Here is a 22,241-nt window from a genome sequence, read left to right as displayed (position 1 = left end):
CTTCGTCCACGATCTGGGTAAGAATTGATTTTTAGTAACCCATGCTTTTCGTAACGGGATCGGGTGGTCAGGCTTAGTTGACATATGCTGTTGTATCCCAGTTGCGTGGAATGATGCTTGTGATGTTGATCACTGGATTGTTTGAAGCTAGACTATTTACAGACTGCCACCGCATTGATGGACGTGACGTAAAACTAAACGCACTGACTCTCATCATATGCTTGATAACTGTATTAGCTGTATTGATTGTATTCCTTATTAGTATTAACTGTATTGATTGTATTCCTCATAAGTATTAGCAGTATTGATTGTATTCCTCATAAGTATTAGCAGTATTGATTGTATTCCTTATTAGTATTAGCTGTATTGATTGTATTCCTTATTAGTATTAACTGTATTGATTGTATTCCTTATTAGTATTAACTGTATTGATTGTATTCCTCATAAGTATTAGCAGTATTGATTGTATTCCTCATAAGTATTAGCAGTATTGATTGTATTCCTTATTAGTATTAACTGTATTGATTGTATTCCTTATTAGTATTAACTGTATTGATTGTATTCCTCATAAGTATTAGCAGTATTGATTGTATTCCTCATAAGTATTAGCAGTATTGATTGTATTCCTTAAATGTATTAGTTGTATTGATTGTATTCCTTAAAAGTATTAGCTGTATTGATTGTATTCCTTATAAGTATTAGTTGTATTGATTGTATTCCTTAAAAGTATTAGTTGTATTGATTGTATTCCTTATAAGTATTAGTTGTAATTGCCCCCTTTTCATTATAGCACAGTGCACATCCGAATTTCACGAAATCGGGGCCACATTTATCATTTACCAGTGTCACCAACAATCCCTATACCATAGGGATACATTTGGGTTGGTCTACATCTTATCAATTACATGCCGTTCAATGTTAGACATCAACATTTTTAATTAGTTTCATGAAATATATTACAAAATAAACAATATATATTGTGACCTGTGAAAGTGACCTGGGCGTTTTATGAGTGTGTAATGGTTGAAGTATTTACGTGCCACGTGGGAGCGTATATTTACACAGTTGCGGAGATCACTGAGATAGGAAACTTTTTATCATGTGCCATCGAGATTTTAGAAAAAGTCTATGCGGGACGGGTGATGGGAAACATTGAAAACATGTATGAAAAGCCTTGTCGGGCAATGAAAGGGCCAAACAGGTGCAGAAGGGCGAAGCGAGACTAAAGATGACTGATTATGCAGCTATAATATATCTCTTTATTCAAGCACACAAAGCTTTCAGAAGATGGAGTCCGCCATGCATGAACACATAACATATGCCGTGACAGCATTAGCTTCTGACCTACAACTCACTTGGGGTCATCAGGAGACTCAACTTGGTCTTTGTACTTTGTCATCATATGGAAGTAATCTTCCCGTATCAACCACGAAACAAGCCCTTACATTTCCCGCCAAGCGAGAATTGTCGTCTGCTTACATGGATTCTCTGTTGGGCTCCCGTTTGTAAGGCAGACATTATTAAACACGTCTTGTGAACCAATAGTAAATCTCTAAATATTACCATATACTAGTATCATGTAAGCATGAGCTTCAAACATTGTACACATGTGGGGAATCAAACACCGGCCTTCAGCGTGACGCGAAGACGCTTCAGTCATATGCTGCCCCACGGCGGATCAAACAACTTGACGTCTTGGAAAGAGCATATCATGGTTATATGCTGGTTACATTTTGGCGATCCTTATTTTGGGGTAATTCTTCTTAACACTGCAGACGAACCCTTATTCACTCTCGGGTTCATTTACTGAGTGTAGACAATCGTTTATACAGTCCTGGGCGAAGTTTATCGTCTGTTTATTATAGACCTTATCCCATATGACGCCTAAACGTCATCATGGAAACGAATAAGGGAACGCCTGAAAGGACAAGTGTTCCTTATTCTTTTCCAGGTTTCTTTGTATTGTACTGTGGGTACAATTCAGGAAAATAATAAAACAACAGTTGCACTTTCATATGTTCCCTTATGTGTTATCATGAATATATTACCCGTGAAGGTCCGGGTTAGAATATCGGCCTTCAGCAACCCATGCTTATCGTATGAGGTCAGACTGGTCTAAGTAACCTTCGTCTCAGTGTTATTCGTTACACTCCACCACTAAGTCTAACAAACCCTAGAAGGTCGCGTCAGGTAACCTTTGAGCGACCTATGACCACCCAATCAATAGCAAAACGGTTAAATATATTTAACTAAGCTACTGCTTAGGGATCGGAGGGACTTCCACAATATTCAAGTCACTGACACAGATCTCTTCACAAACAAAAAGCCTCTTATAACACAGTTATTAGGCCTGCAGTATACACGCGTTGGGGTTTCTGTCGACATGGTTACCATTAGCTAATATTTCCACAAGATGACATCCTTGAATATTGACAAAAACACTATTTGTTTTGTCGTTATTATGTTTAAGGACAGCAACGCATCTGTGGTCCCAGCAGTGCAGGCATTAAAGTTATTGTGTTTGGCAGTTTAATCGTAACTGTAGGCCCAGACGCCGACATATCTGACAGTTCCGCCATTTTGTTCTTATACATGTATCTGACTACTCTGAACGCACCTGTCTCGTGGTAGGTTGACTGAGACTCTACACCTGAAAGATTTTTCAGCATGACGGGATTTTTATGAAGAGCCAGGTAAGTCAATCATACAACAGAGGATTTACTTCTGCTACCATCAAGCAAAATGTCAAGCCGGAGATTGATTTGAACAAATAATATTGTCGCATCTATTGTTGTAAGAGTGGAGTAATCTAGCGTCACGCCGAAGACCCGGGTTAGATTCCCCCCATGAGTACAAGATGTGAAGCCCATTTCAGGTGTCCCCCGCCGTGGTATTGCTGGGACATTGCTAAATGCGGCGTAAAGCTCACTCACTGTCGAACACAGTATACACCATATCATCACTGCTTATTGTCAGTTCACTATTTATGCATTCTTTATACTATATGGAGTATATTTACAAGATGTTACACATTACCACATGTCATGTACATTATTAATGCTTTATGTCTCACAGTCCATACCATTAATTACAACACATGCGTGCAATGGGACACATTCTATACACACGGAATGCTACATGGACAGAAGTGTTTCTTATGTTGAGCAAACTATTCACAGATATAAAGTTGCACACTCTTACAAACTCTCCATGTGAACAACGTCGCACACTCTATAAGCTAGTTGTTAAAGTAAACTATGAAACGTAAGATCGTTTTACATGCTAAATACACTGTATACCCAACGTTATGCATTTTATATACAATGTCACGTTATAACGAATGTCACAATTCTTATATGGAAAATGTATACAATACACAATGTCACACATTTGTACATGTGATAAACACAATGTCGCACATTCTGTTTTAGAAGAATTCTATACACAATGGTGCCGATTATATCTACAAAGTATACAACATACACAGTGTCACTTCAAAGTACACTATATATAGAACGTCACACATTCTGTTTACAAAGAACGCGATCTATACAATATCACACATTCTATAACCTTGTTGCACATTCTACTGACAAAGGACGCAACGTATGCAATGTCACACATCCTATCACAATGCCACACATTCTATCTACAAAGTACACAATATGTACACTGTCACACATTCTGTCTACAAATAACACGATATATACAATATCACTCATTCTATCACCACGTTGCACATTCAACTGACAAAGAACGCAACATATACAATGTCACACATCCTATAACAATATATCTACAAAGTACACAATATGTACAATGACACATATTCTATTACAATGTCGCACATTTTGTTTACAAAGAACTCAATATTTATAATGTCGCACATTCTGTCCACAAAGAACAGGATATATACATTGTTAATGTCACAATTTCTATCTGCAAACAACACAATATATACAATGTCACACATTCTATCACATTGTCACACTTAAGTAAGAATGTCACAATCAGTAAATGCAAATTGTACACAATACACTACACAATGTAAACAATGTTGTCCTTTTCCTCACATGGACAGTGACAATCAAACGTTCATTCTTATAATGCGAAGGACACTACACATACAGGGCATCACAACCTAAAATGAGAAATACCCTAAAGGTAGAATGTCACACATTCTATGAACGGAGAGCACTATATACAGAAAACGGTGTGCTAGCTTCTTGAAGTAGTTGAGATGTCACATGCTTTAACAAGGAATGTGCTACACCGTTCAGTTTAGTTCAATTCCACATACCACATTCGTTACACTTTTATTTGATGACGGATAGATTTTTAGTCATTTGGAATGGTTATTTGCAATGAGGCATACAAACTTACATGTAAAGTACGGGCGTGTGTTGCTGAAACTATCTGTCCATCAGCTTCCCTGTTGTTGGTACGTGTCATGTTCTGATGTGTTCTGACATATCAAGGATCATTAATGTGCTCTTGGGAACTGCTGATCAGGTGCCATAGTCATACAGAACCAGAAGCAAATATGTCAAAGAAAGCCCACATAAATTAGAAAATGTGGCAAGTTTAGATTTCCACAGAAAATGAATAAAGTCTCTGGGTAACTTTTTATTGCATTTATAATTTTGATCTATACATTTTCATTTTTGTAAAATGTAAAAGAGAGGAGGGGGTGGGGTTGAAGGACTGGGTTGGGGGAGGGGGTGGTTTTGTCGTCAAGCACGGGCGCGATGTTGGCCGGATGGGGCGTTGGGCAAGTAGACAGTCTCCATTTCCGATACAAAATGTGCAGATCTGGCAGCAAACTTCCTGATTTCTAGCTTTCCTTTATTGTTCTACATGACTCTTCCGTTTTCACTTGTACAAACACTGAAATGTAATGTGATCCGAAACGTCTCTAATTTTAGAGGAGGCGGTAGGGTAGTGGTTAAAGCGTTCGTTCGTCAGGGTTTTATTCCCCACATGGGTACAATGTATGAAGCTCATTTCCGGTGTCCACAGCCGTGATATTGCTGGAAAATTGCTAAATGCGGGGTAAAACTTAAGTCACTCGCTCTAATTTCAGAGGTTCACGTTGCTTCTATGTTTCTATTATATGAACTATCTTGATATGTATCTTTTCATACATAAGATCGACTATATCTTTAGCATTTATTTGTAAATCACTATCTAATAGTGATGATACAAGGATGGTGCATATTTACAATAGGAAAATATTTACATATGGCACCGTCATAAACACAAGCGGAGGCAAACCAATTGTTGACCTGAAAACAGTGGTAAAAGTCAAGGTGAGGAACTGCATCGGATATATTATCATTGCCTAGGATGCTTCCTATTTAGAACGGTTCTGATGTTCTCCAAAACACATTTTGAATGCTGAGGTCTTCATTGCTGTTACACCGAACAAACAACTTTTGATCAAGAATTCTCTTTGAATTCTTTGAAGTTCATGTTCGGAACATTGTCTACAATGCAATTATTATAGATGATTTTATTATGTGTCTCTTTATCATAACAAGTGTCTCTCTGTCAGTGTGTATGTGCGTCTGTATGTCCATCTGTATGCGTGTATGTAGGTTCGAAATGACAAAATCTGTACATCTGTGGTTATGTATATTAATAACATCACGATGATTCAGTATGTATATATCCAATATACTGAACATGTTTTATTAAAATCGAGGGCCATTTCAGTCCGGGCGATGCAACATTTCATTTCAATGTCTGACTCACTAATCACTTCGTCTGTTTTGTTTAACAGCAGACGACAATCGATCGACTGAATCGTGCGCAAACGCGCCCCCTAACGGTGAAACCTTCGTGTCCGCTCGGCAAAGTGTCATTGTCGCTCCGCTGTGCCCAAATAGCATTCCGAAGTGACGTCACGGAGTTTGACCTGTACAGAGTTGGCCTACATTGACGGGAGTGTTCCTTCGCCTGCGACTCGCCCGTGTCTCTGAGCGGATTTCTAGTGACAGTCGGCTCGCACAAGGACATTCTACGTGGATTTTACCACTGAGTTCAGCCACTGTCCGCTTCTGCTGACCAGATCTTCCACCGGCGAACATCACACAGGTAAGAGATAGTCCTAGGATCAACCAGACGCACCCATGTGCTGGTCGAACCGGTTACTGCTTAGAGCCCCCGTTGACCTCAACATTCCGTGTCACAAGTCACTATTTCAAATATCCCAAAATCGAAGATTCTGGATTTTGATAAACAAACCACAGCGTCACTCAGTATTAAAATACATAAAATCTTTATTTTCATTCACTGTATTAAATGGGATCCAGGGAACATTGGGGATTAATTCTTCCTGTTTGGTGAGTGACCGCAAATCTCATGTGGTTTGACAGCAGCCAGTTGAGCTTTATGTTTTACATTGGATTAAGGATTTGAGAGTATGTCTGGACTTCAAGTGTAGAATATGATCTATAAACCTGCTCTGTAGGTGGAGGGTCAGCCGCCTGGCATGGAACATTCGGGATTCCATCCACATGTATACAACATGATGTCATGTGTGGCCATAGTCGGGCTCAGCAAAACAACCGCTCCACTGGGCAAGGCATGGCATGTATTATTTCCATATTTGGATAACACGCTGTCGCAGGGAGAATGTGTGTTGTTTTAGCATGTGCTGGTCATAGGAAGACCCCTGGTCTGGTCAGAAGTTCGTAACCTGCTAGAAACTGACAGATTCATACACAACATCCATATTTGCCATGGTCGGCCGGCTAAATCTGCCGGTATTTACTTGTTTCCGTTTCCCAGCGACTCTAGGTTGTGTGTGTGGAGGCCGTGCCGGTGGAGTCTGGTGTGTGTGGTGATGTCATGGAGATTGAAATGATGCGCAACAGCAGTGAAACGATGGGACAGTCGAAACACTCGCAGAGGACTATCTATCGCAGTGCTAGTAGAGCATACAACTAGACGACTTCGCACTACACCAAGGTGTGCTCGACAACTCGATCAACGTCTTGCCTGGAATACGAGTTATTCATATGAACTACCGTAGTACCAGACCAAATACTCGAATTTAGAAAAAAATCACCAAGTTTAATTGAACGGCAGTTTAAATACCGATTATTTTACTAACCGTGTAAGGAAATGGAGTAGGGGATGTCTCAGTAGACCCTGGTTTCTAAATAAACCACAGACGTTACAATGTTTGCCAGTAAAAGTGTCGTCTGCTTGTTGGATTCTTTGTGAAATATTTACCCAAGCCTGCATCACAAGGTTCAGTCTATCAAAGAAGTCTTGTCAAATTATCAGCCCCACAGCTAGCATGTTTAGAATCATAAGTGATAGGATAAAATATCGTTACAGCACTTCATACAGGTCCTATTGACACCTGCAGACGTAAGTGAACGTTCAGAAGATGTGTTCAAGGTTCACTTGTATCAGTGCTGACTTGACGCCATCACAGCTGGCCATTTCGTTAGCTCCACAGTCATATATGTTTTACACTGTGTCATTGGGGATTCAATAACTTGATGTGTGTATATATGTGCATTGACAGTAAACAGTCTGTTTGAACAATACAGAACATATATGTCCTATGTTGACATGCTCCGGTTCTCTGTGTTATTTAAACAGACGACACTATCACGCAACCGCTCCCATTCAGAAAAACCCATAAAACCGTTTGGCTTTGATCCCCCTCTGGAAACATGCCCATTAACCCGTGACGTGATGTCAAGGTGACGCAATTCCCAAGTGGTTGAACCACCTGCCCTCTACTACATGTCCACATTAGGTTCGTGGACCTTCAACGACGGGATGATTAGTATGATCGATGTAATATTACTAATCACGTTGACGTTTGCTCTTAGCTCCAAGAGATACGGACGTCGTTATATTTACTTAACGACAATTAGACAGTCCCTGTGGCAAATTACTAATTTGTCTGTGTCATTATGCATGGACACATACCAAGCAAAATACCACACACACACACCATGCTCGTTTGTCTAACCAGCTAGGCTAAATTAGTACATAGATATATAGTGCATACATCGCATACACACGCCCCACAAACCTCAAAATCATAATCTTCGCTGAATATATGCAGTGTGAAAACCTGCTTAGCCTGAAGAAGCACACACACACGTTAAACATGAATCGGACATATACACCTCTTTTATCCTAATGCTGGTTAAATATATAACTCTATTGAGCAGCAACAGAAACTCACGTTTGGAAAAAATGAAATATATAAGTAAGCGTTCATGTTTATCTTCTATTTAAAAACTTTACAAAAAAATGTCGCCTTAGTTTTGCTGTTCAGTACATATACTGTGTACTGAGCTAAACCGTGTTGGAATCGGGACTATGATCCTAAATGGAATTGTGCATTGGATGCACCCTTTACTAAATTAGTTGACATGAAGTTTCCTTGAATCAGGATGAAACTTTTCACTATGAAATATCTGTGTCCGGTTCACGTGTTCACAAGTCGATGAGTTTCGTTATCAGTCAGCGAGCACTTGCAGCTTTGTTTGGGGAATGCTGGCGTGCAATAGTCTAGTGCCATTGTTTCCTGTGTGAGGTCAGGACGCCATGACGACCACCTGAAGGGCTTGTTGGAGAAGGACAATCACATCACTGACATCCCCGACTACAACTGCAGCGAGGGGAACAGTATATACAAGGACTCCATTGTCACGGAGTGTCTCGTGGTTAACGTAACTAAAGATGACTTCCTTAATTCTCCATTGCTATCATTCCCTCCCTCCCCCCTCCCCCACACCCGTAGCTGCTATTGCAGCGACAACGCCTACACACTACTGCTTCTGCTGTCCTCCCCTACTACTACTACGACGACTGCTGCTGCTGCTGCTACTACTACTACTACGCTTTTGCCGCTCTTGCTTTACTTCGACTTCGACGGACTATTATAGACTAACAACTAGTCTCTGAAATGAACATATTTTAATGAACAAAGTTCACAGTAAAACAAAATAATATAATGAAATGGAGCCATTAGACTTTCTTCATTTTTAGAAGCGTGCGGAATCTAGTCCTGCCTTATTTTCTATACTTGTGCATGGGCTATCTTGGATATATTTGCTTCAGGGTCTGTTCGGCAGACTAGGACTACTACTGCTGCATCGCCCACTGCTTCAGCTACTGCGTACGCCAATGCTGCTGCTCCCCCTGCTTTACTTCTGCTTATGCTGATGTTGCTACTACTACTACTAGTAGTACTACTACTACTACTACTTAGCCTCAACGTACTACTACACCGTCGACCTATAAACGCTCACCCAAGGAGCTGGACCTGGGATGTATTGACTAGACATAAAGGAAAAATCTATAAGTTTCATATTCCGTTTCTGCGTCGATCGTAACGGCATTGTGGGCCTGTTCATTAACTGCAATGCAATAACGGATGTATCCTTCATGCGAGGGGCGCATTTTATCGACTTGATATACAGCATGTTCCAAGCAGGTATCTTTCTCTTCCATCTCGGCCAGCGGGCTCTGTGCCAACCGTTCTTGCTGGGTGTACTCGGGTAGAATGTTGGGCGGGGCGGGGTGGGGATGACGGGAATATGCTGCTCCTCACGCGCTATTCAAATGAGTAAATTTACAGCTAGCCTCTTGAGCTGCATTGGGTATATTTGTTTCATGGCCTAATTTGAAGTCTTTAGTCTGCCTCACAGTCCCGGACCCGCATCATGTCCCTTCCGCCCAGACCTACTAGACACAAACATGAGACAATTTCTTCAGGTTCCAGCTCTGTGGGACGTATTTGCGATTTAAATGGAATTATTTGTGTCAATCAAAAATATGTATATTCAGAGACTAAGCATTAGTCTACGTGCCTTATTAGTAAGCATTAGTTCCTGACCCATTTCCCTTGACCACCTGCCTGTAAAGCAACATCCCGAAATAAGCAAGTCTAAAAGTTCATCGGGTTTAGTCTGAATCTCTCGAATCTCCTATTGCACTGGGACTCCTTTTTCTTATAAATGGACTTTTAGTTTCATTCCAAGTTATATATCATTCAGAGAATAACAGGTAGTCTTCATAGACCTACGTGACGAGAAGGCTACAAGTCAGTGATATGATGCATATGTATCGGTATCGTGTAAGAAACCAATCGATCAAAGCATTGTTTCTTCGCAAACAAAACCTGGTTCGATCCCCAACATTCAGGCCTCGCCTTACCATTGAACTGGTGCATATGTACTGGTGTAGTGGTGTTTGAATGTGACTAACTTCACAGCGAAACGTTAGTCTGTCTTACAGTCCCTGAACCACATCATTTCCCCAACTGTCTAGCCCTTACTGCAATGCTAAAGCTTTAATCAAACAGGTCTAGATTTCCACAGGTTCAGGATTTCGGATCACACTGGGGCTCGTTTTCAACTTAACTGGGTTTATTTGTTACACTCCATTCAGAGACTAACTGAGGGGTCTGAGTGAAACGTGTGCTGTCCTTGCTCCAGATAATCTGGGGTCTTGAAACACCGCGACCCTACTATGTACGCATGCGTGACAGTGATGCACACAAGCGCCTGTTCAGATCGCGCGCATAACGTGATGTGGTCCCATTTCTACAGCTATTTCCTGGTTGACGGTTGATTTGAATTGAGTTGAAAAACGTATTCAGTATTCCCAGTTAACAGTGCCGACCGTCGTAAAAGCTGATTAAGAAGTGGAAATTGTTGGACTTACTGGTCCCAGTTCAGATCGGTTATCTGCCCATAAGTCTGATCTTACCAAGGATGATCACAGTCTCCGGTATTAGACCATGCCATATATCCTACTCAAATAGGTCATTGAATTCTTTCATATTATAGTTGCACGTCCAAGCAATGAAAGAAAAGGTTCTTGCGAGCAGAAAGCAGTGGGGCAATCACGTGGTTAAAGCGTCCGCTCGTCACGCTGAAGGTCCCTGTTCAATTCCCCACATGGTTTTACATATAGAAGCCCATTTATGGTGTCCCCCTCGCCGTAATAGTACTGGGATATTGCTAATAGCGGCATTAATTCGTACTCACTCGCTCTTGATAGTAGTATATATTCATGCATTCCCCAACGTTTCAATAACAATATGGCTCGTTCGGAAACGCTGTGGATGGGTGAATGTTGTGTTATTATATATTTAATGTAGTTAAATCACAGCCACCTTCGACTAACCAGTCGTAACAGGACATCACAATTTAGAATTAGTCTAACTAGAACCTATTTTAGGTCGACAATTCATTATATGATCAGCAAACGTTCAATTAGTTCCGTTTATGTGGCTGCACAGACCAAGCGTTGTTAATTGGAGCATAATCCGTTAAAAAAATATACGTGTCTTGTAAACAGGCTTACATTGTAAGGGATTCCATTTGAGTCAACATTACACGAACCTCTCTTTTCACAAAGCCGACAACAAACGCCGAGTTAACACCCATATAACGTCAAGTAGACAATATATAATGGTGACTATTGCACATCACTTGAGAGGTACTGAATTTTGTAAGGCATTAATTATAAGTGCAACGCCGTGGCCCAGTATCTTAACAGATCCGTAGGTTAACGTGTGTCGTGCAGCCTTAAACTTTCTTTACGACCAGGCGGCGTGAGGGCAAGAGTAACACCGAGCAGACGATGTATTTCTCGCATCGTCAACGTTACCTTTGTTGATGAAGTGATAATGTAGCCGCGGTCTTGCTGCTCTTTCTGATGACAGACCGTCTACTAACATTATATTAAAAGCAGATTTGACTGTTCAAGATTACTGTTACAAGCTTATTCTACCATATAATTTCTTGCCTGGTATACAGGGTTACTTTGAAGTGATGTTCATGTTGACTTGAGTGCCTTTCAGTTTTTCTCCAAATTATAACTGACATTTATGATCGAAATACTGTTCACAGTAACGTTATACTCTGTCACGTGGATGTACCTTAACAATCAGACATTACAACAGAATCCATCAGCATAAGACGATGGCAATTCTTTCACAATACGGTAAGTAATCTGCCATTGTAAGACATATGAATATAGCCATATGTGACTTCTCTTGAGTTGCATGTCCTGCTTCCATTAACGTATCATCTGATAACTGGGGCGCTGGGGTAGCCTAGTTAGCGTATCATCTGATAATTGGGATGGTGGGGTAGCCTAGTTAGCGTATCATCTGATAATTGGGATGGTGGGGTAGCCTACTTAGCGTATCATCTGATAATTGGGATGGTGGGGTAAGCCTAGTTAGCGTATCATCTGATAATTGGGATGGTGGGGTAGCCTAGTTAGCGTATCATCTGATAATTGGGATGGTGGGGTAGCCTAGTTAGCGTATCATCTGATAATTGGGATGGTGGGGTAGCCTAGTTAGCGTATCATCTGATAATTGGGATGGTGGGGTAGCCTACTTAGCGTATCATCTGATAATTGGGATGGTGGGGTAAGCCTAGTTAGCGTATCATCTGATAATTGGGATGGTGGGGTAGCCTAGTTAGCGTATCATCTGATAATTGGGATGGTGGGGTAGCCTAGTTAGCGTATCATCTGATAATTGGGATGGTGGGGTAAGCCTAGTTAGCGTATCATCTGATAATTGGGATGGTGGGGTAGCCTAGTTAGCGTATCATCTGATAATTGGGATGGTGGGGTAGCCTAGTTAGGGTATCATCTGATAATTGGGATGGTGGGGTAAGCCTAGTTAGCGTATCATCTGATAATTGGGATGGTGGGGTAGCCTAGTTAGCGTATCATCTGATAATTGGGGCGCTGGGGTAGGCTAGTTAGCGTATCATCTGATAATTGGGATGGTGGGGTAGCGTAGTTAGCGTATCATCTGATAATTGGGGCGGTGGGGTAGCCTAGTGGTTACAGCGTTCACTCGTCACGGCGAAGACCCGAATCCTCGTGTGGATAAAGTGAGTGAGGCTCTCCTCATGTGGGTACAGTGTGTGGCGCCCACATCTGATGGCCCCTGCCGTGGTATAGTCGGAATGTAGCTAAGAGCGGCGTAAAACAGTACTCACTCTCTCGTCTGATGATCGTGCTATCGTCCATCAGTTTCGGTCGGCCTGAAACAGGTTACTGGTGTAGAGGGAAGCTGTTGAATGCGTATTTCCTGGCTTTATGAAGAATTGCATTTCCCGATCTTTGTTCCTCCTTCCTTGACTATTTGACATTCAGTAATGTGATAATTTTGACAGATGAGAAACTAGTTTACGATGACCTATGCAAAACAGTTTCGTGTGAGTCAACAAAGCAGGCCATGAGACAGTTAATGTTTACATACTCAAAGAAAGACGTTCCTTCTTTCAATATGCACTTTCGTTTTCGCAAGCTTGTTCGCTATGTGGTTTAGTTTTTAAATACATATAATTCTAAGAAAAAAAATCCTTTTTATCTGAAAAGGAACCCCAGTGACACGAGGAAGTCTAGACTTGCTTCAGCTTAGCTATAGCATTGCGGAAAGGTCTGGGTGGAAGGGATAATGCTAGAGTTAGGGACCGTGAGACGGAGTAGACATGTTGTTTCTGTCGTCTCAGACGTGTGTGCGATGTCACGCATGAAAATTGAACCGACACACCGATGGAGCATTGTTAGAGCGTGTGTCACGTCGAGGTCTGACTAATGAACGAAAATGTCGAAGCTAATTCATTATCACCATATTTCTTTGCACCCTGATATGTTTACAGGCTCAGATGAAAAGTGCTGGGACGTGCTGCACCTATGATAGCCTCAATTACGACAGTAACACACACTCAACCACATCCAACACCACTACACCCACAACACCAAACTCACAACAAACACACCGCACCAACCACCCTACAATGCCTCCACAACACCGCACCACCCGCTTCACAACACCATATCGCACCCGCCGCATCACCTCGCCCACCACACCCAACGCCTCCACAACACCGCACTGACCACCCCACAACACCACATCACCGCACCCACCACGTCACCGCACCCACCGCAACGCGCCCACATCACCGCACCCACCAAAACACCGCACCAGCCAAAACACCGCACCCACCAAAACACCGCACCAACCAAAACACCGCACCCACCAAAACACCACACTCAAAACCGCACCGTACTACGTTAACGTTATGCTCCGAATTCCAGACTCTTGTTTTTCGCGATGCTTTCTCATTGACATACTACGTTGCGGGTTGTTGCTTTAGGCTGAATTGAAGAATGTTTGCACATGTTTGTCTGAAATTAATCTAACGCATTGAGGTCGCCGATAACGTAGAATAAACTCGCTTGGAATTTGTATATATTCAGATATCACACGAGATATGTCCCTGACCGCCCTCGGTTTAACAGGTCTGTTTAATTAAGATCTAAAACACAGATAACCTTTGAATATTCGGAGACATTATTTACGCATATTTACCAACCATGCAGTGATAGGGCATGCAAAGGCTTTGGTGTTTTCAAATCTGTTTATTTTATAAGTTACCAAGGAATGCTTTGAAAATGATGTATTATTTGTATATAGATATAACGTCAAGGTAGCATCTATTTATTATGAGAACTTTCCCAAGTAAGTTGATAGAAAATTCTAAATTGAGTACAGAATCTCGTTTCAGATTCTAAGCTTACCGATGCTGAATACTTGAAGTGTATATTGGATTGTATATGTGATAGCGGATTATTAGTGTGTTACATACAACAGCCTCATCATTACCCAGGCTCACAGTCCTTGAACCACAGTATTTTCCTACAGTCTAGCCCTCCCTGCAAGACTAAAGCCCAAAATGAGGAAAGATTAGATTTCCTCGGATTCGGGAATCTCGAGTCTCACTGGGCCCTCATGTTCAATTGAAATGGGATTATTTGCTATTTACCCGAACTATATATATTCCGAGACTAAGCGTTAGTCTTCCTGATCGTCTTGGACGACATGAGGAAGCAGCATGGGTTTATGAACCGGAGGTAGACATGCGTTGACGCAGTGCCCTCCGCCCTCGGCAACGCTGTCCTACCGCAGGGGAACATTCGTTTGCCAAGTTTGGCCGTTTGCCTGAGGAAATGCTATAACACCTGATGCAGAACACAATCCCGAGGATCAAAGACGAGTGTTCGAATACCATCACTAATCAGGTGAAATGGTCACCTTTTGTCCCCCAGCGACAAGCCTTGACACCAGCGTGAAAACTGCCCGGGGATATTTTACACTGTAATGATGTATGCCAATTGCATCAGTTGCTAACGAGTGGGAGCGATAGATAATTAAGCGATTGTATCGCATGGGAAATAAATGTCCCAATCTATAAACATGTACATATTGTATTATATATTCTACTGGCTATTAGCACCATTGTTGGTTGTGAATACGCAGGACTAAAGAAACGCCGGACTGTAAGTACTCTACGTTGCTCTCTCCCTTAAAAGAATGCTTGGAGGTTCTTTCATTGCTGGTGGGTCCTCAGCAAATGTACAGTTGGTATACATGCTCTGTGAAGTTGATTGACAAATTGTGGAATTCCATTGTGGGCAGGTTGTACAGCCGCCATAAATTGCTATCCTGTAGAGTCTCGTTCAGCTGTTTGTCAGACTGAATTATGACTCACGGTATTGAGGGACAACAATGGGCTAAATGAGGAACAATATTTAGTTATGTTGGTGTGGAAGTAATGTTGATATGTTGATGCGTTAATGACATACTGTTTGGTTTGCTATACTTATAAAATATGTATGTTTTCAGAGGGACTTCGCCTAAAGGTTTGTTTAGAGCACAATTTATTTAACAATCATCCGTTTTCGTTAAAACCAACCAATACCTCACCACCCCACCCCACCCCACCCAAAAAAAAAAAAAATAAAATATAAAATAAAATATAATAAAATATAAAAATAAAAACAAAACCAACCGAAGCAAAGGGAAAATTGAAAATAATAACAATAACGAAACCGTACGTCGTCGCAGCCTGTCAACTCTGTCATGTACAGTGAACTGTTTTTAACACCCCAATATCCGACACTGTTATTTTTGGTCGTGGACACCTGCCGTATGTTTATATCGATATGCTTAAAAGTATCTACGATTAAACGAATAGCAATTAGTGGTCCTACTGAGGTGTTCTCTATATGAATATACATTAGTTTTTATATCGTTAATATTTTCCGTTACCAGTTAATATTTCCCACATGAAATGGTACCCTTCTTGACATATGACATATATATGACTCTGTATTACGATGTAGTATCCGTTATGTATTTACCCTGGGAACAATCTGTCAGCTCAGCGTCATATATTTGATTCGCCAGTCTTGGGAAAACTCCGGTGTGTGTTGCTTGAGTTGCCACAGCGAGACTGTACATTTCTGTGCGTAGGGTTCGAGTAAGGAGAAGCTGCATGGCGATAGGCGGGAAGGATGAAGGCTTTGGTAGAAAGGTCTAATGTGACGTGAAGCGCTTGTCACCATATGCCATACATTGAATCTAATTGAGTGTTTTCGTCTGTCGAGTATAAACTTCACGATCAGTATTATACCAGATATTTTCCATGTTGAGTGTTTTGTCCAAATTATGTAGTGTGTTCATTTTAATGTCTATATTTTCATTCAGTTCCTTGGTTCTGTGTCTACACTTCAGAGTTTATAACTCCAAAGACACTTCCATGTGGTGTTCACCACAGAATACTTATCAGACTGGACATTCCTTTGTTGGGGGTGAATATAGTTTGTAGAGACAGCCCCTTAAGTGCGCTGTAAGTTACGTTATAGGCTCACTGACCTGGTTTAAATTCGTCATTGTAGCCCATTGGCGTAGGTCGATGCTCAAGTATCATGCAACAAGACCAGGCGGGCAGACAGCAGAAGGGGGTAAGACATAAGACTCGTGTTACTTCGTTGAGGACAACCAGTACATCAGAGGTTGTCTTCATGTCAGTACTACTAAAATGAGTAAGTGAGTTGAGTTTAACACCACACTCAGTAGTATTCCAGCTATATGGCGGCTGTCTGTAAATATTCGAGTCTGGACCAGACAATCAAGTGATCAACAACATCGCCATCGATCTGAGCAATTGGGAACCCATGACATGTGTCAACCAAGTCAGCACGCCTGACCACTCGATCCCGTTGGTCGCCTCTTACGACAAGCATAGTTGTTGAAGGCCTATTCTACCCCGGACCTCCACGGGTCAGTACTACTAAAAGCCACCGTGATGATCAGTGAGGCTGTTCCGAGGGCTTCCAGTAGACAGTAGTGAATGAGTTTTGACAGTTGTTTCCATGTATTTTCTCACAGCGTGCCATCATTACATGGAGTGACATAAAACGACGGAGGTCATAGTCGTTAACTAATTTGATGAAACAGCACGGATGTCGGTAGGATACTGAGACTCGTAGTCCTGGATTCGAACCGCTGATCAGTTATCGTGGCACAGCGGTTTGCGAAACCTGAGATCATTAGTCTACCGATTCCGTAAGGTCAGACTCACCGATGGCGGTAACTGGTGTAGAGTTAACGAGGACAGTAATATAACGGTAATATAACAGTATATAAGTCTTGAATTTCCCCCAGAGACAGGTGTCACTCAGGTGTGATACAGTAATAAGAGCAGGCCCAGTGACGGCTCTGGAAGGCTAATAACACAACGTATAGCAGGTACACGTGACAACCAAGGGCTGGATGGTGGGATATACACCTGAAATATACGACCTGTATTGAGTTCGGAATTTGGGTTAGGTTCCAGCAAACCTTGTTGGTGGTAAGATGCGATCAAGTGGATTGGGTGGTCGGCTCGATGACTCTGATGATTGTCGTAATGTCATTCTCCAGAATGCATGGGGTAGACTGAATATTGCGACGACAGACTATAAACAAACAAACAAACAAACAAACGAACAACAGGCTCTGGGACCGATCAAAAAGTGTATATATGTTGGTGCGTATTTTCTTATGGGGATTTGATTTACCTGCTTATTCATCATGATGCTTTAAGCTGCCATATGAGAATAATATTTTGTAGCTGGGTATGAATAAGTCTAGAGAGGTGGATTTTGAAAGTGATATTGCCCTTAAGTCCCCCGTGACTGTTATAACAGCTCGTTTGGTACTGGAAGGTTGACGAAACAAAGAGGTAAAAGGTCCATGTAGGGATGGTACGCATAATTTTGGGAACAATTTGGTGAATGGTGGTTTCAGAATAATGTGACCCCACAGGTCTCAATTTCAGTGTTAAGGGGCCACGGGGTAGCCAAGTGGTTAAAGCGCTCGCTCTACGTGCTGTTCAACCCCACATGGGTACAGTGCGTGAAACCGATCTCTTGAGTCTGACATCGCTGGAATAGTGCTACGGGCGGCGTAAAAAAAGCATACGCAGTCACTCACTTTAGTATTAAAACACCTTGACAAGACATGCCCTCACCTACAACATAATATAGGTATTACGTATACTGGTATATGATAAGGATTATCAACGTGTGCCTGACTGTGAATGGAAGCGGGCATATTGGCTCTATTGTTGTAACAAAACGTACCGCTCGGCTAGAATCTCGTATGGTGTAGTTATTTATTGTAAACAGCTTAATGTTTCGTGAAAGGCGAGATGGGCCTTGTATGGCTCACCTAACACACTTTAAGGGCTCGGTAACCAATAAACGAGAATGGATTAGCATGAGGGATTATGCCCGAAACCACCTTGTTGATCGCATTACATTAACTTACCTTCACCTTGACAATGCCTCCATATTGATTACACAACGCAATCATATTATATGGTACTTGTTGTTTCTTTGCCTGGCGGTCGACATTAATAGGATTAAAGGCCCGCCGCAAGACGGAGTGTTGATGCTATGTATGAGAAGGTTGTTCATGCTATGCTAGCCTCAGAGAGAGGACATTAGTCAGGATTAATACAAGCAGCAACATCCAGGCACATTTGCAGGAACCTGGCCACTTTGGTCCAACAATCTTGAAATGACTGTGAACTCCAATTCACCCCATTTCACCTCATGGGTCTATTCTCGGTCGACAAAGCCAATGGCCACGAAAATAGCTACATTGATGAACAACACGTATTTCAGCACAGAACATGAAAAATCCATTCGATTTTGACAACTAATCAGTATCATAAATCAGCAACCCTCAATGCATTCTTTCAAAAATAAAATAGGCCTTGCTAGCTTTGATCACCGATCTCAGTCTGATCTTCGTGTGAATTCCAACGTTGGTGTAAATTAATACATATTTCAAATGAAATACCTTCGGCATATGAACATCTGCGTTAGTTTGACATCAATGAACGCCACACCAATAAGATTATATGACATGCTTTCCTGTAAAACGAGCGAGACACATGTTGAATTTAGGCCTGACTTTGTGTAAACGATACTGCATTTCTTGAGTAAACTGTTGATTCTGAAATGTTATCAGAGGCTTACAGACGGTAACGTAAATATGTCGAACAGCTGACCTCTGACCCGCACGGATGTTAAAATGACGTAAAAGGCCTAACATGGCTATGTTGAAGCTCCGTTTGAATTAGGTTGCGTATCAGAAACGTCCCACAGACAACAATGAAGTCATTATTTCTGCCCAGCGCGTGTTTAATCTGCTGCTGTTTATTCTATGGCTTAAACGTCGACGAAAGTATGAACGGTTCCAACAACGTCTGTACCAAAGGATAAGATTTACGTTTCCTGATGCTATGCAATGTTCAAAGTATTGGGGGACATGAGTGGTTGTTGTCTGTCTCATAGTCCCAGAACCATATTTTTCCTGACAGCCTAGCCCTCCCTGCAGAGCACAGTGGTTAACGGGTTCGCTCGTCACGCCGAAAACCCGGGTTAGATTTCCCACAGGTTTACCATGTTTTTCGTGTCCCCCGCCGTGACACTGCTGGAATACAAATGTAATTGAACACAAATCCCCACAGCTCTGTCCTCAGAAATGGTGTAATTTAGTGGTTAAAACACTGCCTCGTGCTAGCGGGGCGTCCGGTTTGGTTTCCAACAAAGTCAATGTCTCAGAAGCCTTTTGATAGCAATGTACATCAGATATGACCTCCATCCATGAGCTTGTGGATCAGAAGTTAATACCCCATCCACTCACTATGGGGTTGAAACTAAAATGAAGCTATCAGTGAAGTATGTGTAAACTGTGGAGGACACACTGCTGAGTGGATTACATGCCTCTGTCTACGAGTACGTTGCAACTCGCCACCTCAACACAAGCACGCCGGATACAGGTGCCAGGGTATAACGTGATTTCCCAGACATGATATTAGGTTGATAGGTCTAATACGTTAACGTTTGATGGTAAAGACATGAATCATTTTTATTTGTTCCATCAAGTAAAATGTTCAGCGTTGGAGTTTCACGCATTTATTAACCATAGTTTGTTTGTACTTGAAATGCAGATCCATCTTCCTCATCTTCATTGCCCCTCTCCTGGAGTTGCGTCCATTTGTCGTTTTTGGATCCGCCAGTACCAGATTCGCTCCTATTGTGATTCTTAAATTTTAGCATCATGCCACACTCAAGGGTTTCTGGGCCTTGTGTGACTCAGGCATTCTGTTTATTAAAACTGCAACAACGCACATATCCATCGGGAACATTTAAAGCTCCATGCTCTCGGGGACCTTGAAATTTGACTTTCATAAACGTATTTAAACATAGATTGGTATGAACTACAAAACACATCGTTAACACTTGACGTATTGATTCATTTTGGTTTTATCAACATCCTGTCCTTTATTAGTCTGCCATAGAGACTCTGAAACAAATGTATTCAAGAAACCCATGCAATTCTAGAATATGTGACAATTCTAGATTTCCACAGTTTCTGAAAATGGAGAAAGTCCCAGTGCTCTTTTTATTATATTTTTTGGTTATTCATTAAGAACAGTGTTTTTAGTGAAATATGTTCATTTTAGAGACTAGATGTTAGTCTAGACCTTGAACCGCATTCATTGTTTGAGACAGGACCATCCATGAATGTCGGAATCTACACTCATAGGTAACCAATACAGAACCGAAACAGCTTTAACAATGGTACAGTTTTACCAATATGCTGCTGAGAGATCCTAAAAGATAGGGACTTTTCTAGCATTTGGCCTAGGACTAAATAGTATTGACATCTGCGTGACATTAAATCCACAGCGCCTCCCGTGGAGGGCCTCAAAGCGCCCCCTAAGAAAAGTGCCCAATATAAGATTTCAGGACTGACCCTGGCATTTCCGTATCACATTGATACATTACTCGGCCTTACTTGTAGACAGGTAGGCTATTGTTCTCGTGTAGCCCACTCCTGATAGGGTGATAACGCAGTATATACATCACTTGCTGCTGATGTCTACAGCTTCAAATCCGGCCCCTCTTTAGGAAAGTAATGGCTGGCAGAGATAAAGACGTGCCGCTTCTAAGACCTCCTCCTCTGACCAACATTTACATTCCCTCACTGATTTATGGACATGGCCCGTTCTCTCCTCATGAAAGTCTTTATATATCTTTAGTACACTTTTATAGTCACAGTTCTGAACGTTTTGAAGTCAAGTTGAACACTCAGTGAAGTATTTCTTTGAAGTTTGACGATGATGAATTATGCACATCCTTAGCAAGAATGCGACATGTTATGAAATTGAATATTTTTATGTGGCTGTAACCTCCGGCATTTCGAATCTGTACGCAACAGCATGTCACACTGTGTAATAGGGCCGTTCGGTGCGTTTTTCTCGATCTAAGAATTTAATGCATGTAGATCTAAAAGCGTTGTACGATTAGCCATACATGTTATGTGTATGTATGTCTGGGGCCACTACAAGGACATAGTGTGATACTGAAACCTGTTGCCTTTGTGTCTGTCTGTCCATACATGGGTACAGTGTGTTAAACCCGTCTGTGGCGGCTCATGACGTGAGGGGCGGTAGGGGAGCCTTGTGGTTACTGCGTCCGCCCGGCACGCTGAAGACTCTGGTTCGATTCCCTTTTCGGGTTCTATGTGTGAAGCCCATATCTGGCATCCCCCGCCGCTGTAGTATTGTTAATCGCGGCGTAAAACCATACCCACTCATTCACGACGTGATCCTGGTATTTTATTCAGTGAGCCGTGAAATAATACTCACTGTTGATTTTCATTCAGTTAATTATCCCAGAATTGGCGATGCCTGAGAAAAAATATCGATGAAAGTAAACGATTTACTTTTTATTGTTCAAGTATACGTATTTACCAGGCTATGTGGCTTTTCCTTTAAGTAGTTCCAGTGATTATTAACAGGCGATCATAAATTCCACGG

The 22,241-nt window shown here is 41.7% G+C and overlaps 1 protein-coding gene across 1 annotated transcript in view; it reads left to right on the top strand.

The window, feature by feature from the left end:
* The first annotated feature begins 2,346 nt into the window (after positions 1-2,346).
* The window catches only part of LOC137273980 (myophilin-like), a 33,106-nt gene continuing 13,211 nt past the window's right edge, over positions 2,347-22,241 (top strand). The window contains exons 1-2 of the mRNA XM_067806914.1: positions 2,347-2,693; positions 5,783-6,096. The gene's annotated coding sequence lies outside the window, so the exon portion shown is untranslated. The remainder of the gene's footprint in view (positions 2,694-5,782; positions 6,097-22,241) is intronic.

The sequence above is a fragment of the Haliotis asinina genome, chromosome 2 (genome assembly GCF_037392515.1).
Source record: "Haliotis asinina isolate JCU_RB_2024 chromosome 2, JCU_Hal_asi_v2, whole genome shotgun sequence".
NCBI lineage: Eukaryota > Metazoa > Mollusca > Gastropoda > Lepetellida > Haliotidae > Haliotis > Haliotis asinina.
The sequence above is the reverse complement of the archived record's forward strand: the minus strand, read 5'-3'. Positions and strand labels throughout refer to the sequence as shown.